We start from the raw sequence: 4,092 nt of genomic DNA, 5'->3' as shown, positions 1-4,092 counted from the left end.
CCCGTCCGTCACCTCCCAAGTAAACCTCATTTCCTTCCCCTGCTTACACACATACTGAACCCTGAATAATCGCATCCTTGCCGCGGACGTAAGAGCCCACTTCGCATTGAAACCTCAAAAAAAAAAAAAAAAAAAAAAAAGGTAATTGTTCCCAAGGAAAAATACTTTTCGGAGGAACTCACAAGAACTTTGTGATTGGACAAAGTTTTATTCTCCACTTGTATATCAACCGATGTCTCGCCAATGCACGAGTCCATGTCTTCAACCGATTTCATCTTTTCATTTAATCTTCGAAACGGCGCGTCGGTCAAATGTTCCCACAATTTAATTGGCATCCTTGAGAAGTATCGGTCTGTACAAATGAGGCTGTCGCACACTGTTTTTCTATTACCAACTTTCACTTTAATTACGCATGGTGGTTTTTCTGCGCTGAAGGGAATAAAGAATTAGTTAATTTAAGGGTTTCTTTCTGTGTTTATTAAAATAAATTGGTTTATAATAACAGATTAATTGAAAATTATTTACCGAATTAGGTAAGCCATATTTCAGCAACAATTATTCAACCTGACTTATACTAAACGTTATTGAACTAAATGTGTTGAAATGAAGGCAAAGAGAGCGCAATTTATATCAGACCAAAGAAGCCATATAACAGGAATGGAAAGTGGGTTTTCTTTTGTTTCACAATGCGGTAGTACGACACAAGTGCTTTCGGTGTGTAGGTTCTATGGGAAAACAGGCAGGGAGAAATATTTGGGTCAACTTTCCTGCCTTTAGAAATTAGTGACAATAATTTGTACTAGAGGAAGCTAAACTTTCCATTCCCTGATATATAGGTTTTTTCTCATAGCGTTTTCCTTTGGGTCCTCGCGGAGCGCTCCCACGGAGGAATAAAACTAGGAGATCCTATTCTTCAAAAACAGTCTTTAACGAAGCTGGAAACTACTACTACCATTTTTATTGCTCCTTGGGAGCGCTCCGCGAGGACCCAAAGGAAAACGCTATCAGACTGTCTTCGATATGTCTTATGTCGTTTTCCATTGGCGGCTTGTTTTTTGCCAAAATGGTGTAATATTTGAGGAAACCAAACTTTGTTTCAATGCCATTATAAGGGACTTTTAATTATCACTCTTAGAAAATTACTCCGTGTAAAAACCCAATGGACATTAAAAAATTAAAAAACCTGTAGATTTTCTCTATTTGTTTTTTGTTTAACCGGCGTCATTTAAGATCCTGAACGTCGATGCCGTTCTTTTATATTTATTAAAAGACAACCTTGGATTGCACGTAACGTCATAGATTTTGTTTTGAGGGAGAGAATTGTGATATAGGTCTATTGTTAAATACACCTCTCGGTAAAATTTCAGGTCATTTGGGCCGGTAGATCGGATGATATTGTAGAATTTCGAACTGAACTCATCATTTCGTCGTTGGAAAATAATGTTTACATAAAAAACTATTTACTCAAAAATGTTGAAACTTTGCAGTATAATAAAAAAACGTTGAGATACATGTTTAATAAAAATGACAGGTAATTTGCCTGTCTATTAATATTTTACGTAGGAGTAATACGTTTTAGCGAAGTCTAGAGAGGATAAACATAAGCGAGATTGTTTCGGAAAAAAAATACTGCTTCCACTTATACTCCTTGTTACTGTTGTATAGAGTAATCATGATAAAAGCTTAAAAAATTACGAGAGGACGGACCTTTTTTATCCTCTTGTTTTATTCTTAATAAGAATTTAAAACATTTATTTTGTATCAAAAAATAGAAAAATCCAAACGGTTAGGCATTGGTAAAAAAGACATGTGTAACCTATTTGCAGAGATTATAATTGTTTTACGTGTTTTAAATAAGACTGAAGCTTCCACTATTGTGTTTATGCTCCTTGTTTGTTTGACTGAAAACCATCTACGTGTAGATACCAGTCAGACCAAAAATTTCAAAAATATATATTTTAAATCTAATCAGATACGCCCACCTAGTTGAAAATAGACCTTTTAAATTTGCGGGAGCCATTCTTGAGAATTTTTCTTTGCTGGTAGGTTGTCAATTTATCTACCAGTAAATGTTTGTGTTTGGAAGTTGAATATTAAGTCAAATTAAGTGGTTGTAAAGAGCCAGGAGGTTTTTGCCGCTTCTTTTTGTGAGTATTTGATGTTTGTATGTAAAATGGAGGAAGATAATGTTGATAGTAAGGATGAAATGCGGAAGCGCAAAGCGCGGGAAAGGATGAGGGCAAAAAGGTCGACGTTTTCATTGGATACTTAAGTTTATATAATCTTCTCGACACGGAGAGGTAATATTTTGGTTTTCCCAACTTGTTTTTCTATTGAATTTTAAAGACAATCCGTACTTTACTACTCTTTAGAATTTAATTCAATCACCTGATTTTACTGCTAATGGATTAGTTTCCTATAAATTAATTGAAATAAAAAATTACTTATCTCAGATTTTTCAAGAACAATTCCATTTTCCTGAAACATTTTATTATGAAATTTTTTCTTTTCAATGGAGAACGTACTTTAATTTTCAAATAATACTCTCATTCATAATGTATTGTATGCGGTCTTTTTCGAATACAAAAGGGGGCTGTTATCACCTTTCCTATATTTGTTAAAGGGGTTCGTTTCTTCTTTAAGCACAGTCACAATTATTGAACTGTTCAACTGTGTATATCAGTACTTGTGGGGAAGATTTTAGAAGTGTTGGTTGAGTTGCTATTTAGTTGACAACATTATAAAAACTTGATGTGCTTAAAACCTTTAGAAAGTAAAATTCTCGAAAATTAAAAAAGAAAGAGTCAATTTGATTAAATTTACACGATATCCCTAAAAATAATAAATGCACGATAAAATGTTTCAGGAAAATGGAATTGTTGTGGAAAAATCTGAGATAAGTAATTTTTTATTTCAATTAATTTATAGGAAACTAATCCATTAGCAGTAAAATCAGGTGATTGAATTAAATTCTAAAGAGTAGTAAAGTACGGATTGTCTTTAAAATTCAATAGAAAAAAAATAATATCCGCGCATCAGACAACTGGAAAAACTCTTATCGTTTTGTTTTTAAGGCTTGGGCAAACCAAGTCTTTTATATATAATATCTTTTCCTTCAGCCTTAATTTGTATTAATCTATTATAAAAATAATAATATTCTTGTCAAACGTCATTAATTCGATGTTCCAGTAAGATGTTCGTGAGCATATTGACTCACTCCAAGTGCCTCTCATTATTTTATGGGAAAGATTAAAATTTTAAATTAATTGGCAGGGGAGTGGTAAATTAATTAACCATATAAAGGCGGGTTGTAACTTATTTCATATAAAAAGGCGGTTGGTGACTCAATTAAGTTGACCTTTTTGTATAGATTTTAAAAAAAAGTTATATCTAAACCACGCGCCAGCACGCGCACATTTCATTGAAAGTTTGTTATTTAAGAATTTTCCCAAGACTCGAACCTGCAATGTTTCGCCTCGAATGCAAACGCGTTATTAATTACGACACAAGCCCGTACATCGTAACAAAAAAATTATCCAAACATTGTATTTATAGGATTATTTCATTTATGTTGAATAAAAGATCTGTAAAAATAAACTCCGAGCTTGCCAGGACTCGAACCTGCAATCTTCTGCTCCATAGGCAGACGCGTTATCCTATGCGCCACAAACCCGATGGAGGCTGAACAAAATGCTATCCAAACAGTGTAATATATGTAACGGTTTTACCATGATTTATAAATTAATTAAAATAAAATAGTTAGAATTAATTGTTCTTAATCAAACTTCAGAAGTTCAACATTCAATAGTTGCTTGATAATTCAAAGTGTTCCGAACCTTAACTTCGCAGTAGTTTCTGAGTTATTCGATGGAGTGGACCACCAAAAATCCCATGCTTTTTCTATGGGACGCTAAGCCTAAAATCTGTGAATTATTTCTTTAACATTACGGGAGGGTGTGGGTTCTTATCTAGAAGGGCCTACCGGCCCTCTAGAATTTTCGGATACCGAACCTTCAGCTGAGTTGCGACGGCAAGGGTGTGATACACAATTTTATATTGATAGCCGTAGACCTTCAAAAGTGTTTTCGTGAT

The sequence above is a fragment of the Phalangium opilio genome, unplaced genomic scaffold (assembly GCF_054372755.1).
Source record: "Phalangium opilio isolate 3A_F unplaced genomic scaffold, DU_Popi_V2 ptg000002l_1, whole genome shotgun sequence".
In the NCBI taxonomy this organism is placed as follows: Eukaryota; Metazoa; Arthropoda; class Arachnida; order Opiliones; family Phalangiidae; genus Phalangium; species Phalangium opilio.
This window is presented reverse-complemented; position numbering follows the sequence as displayed.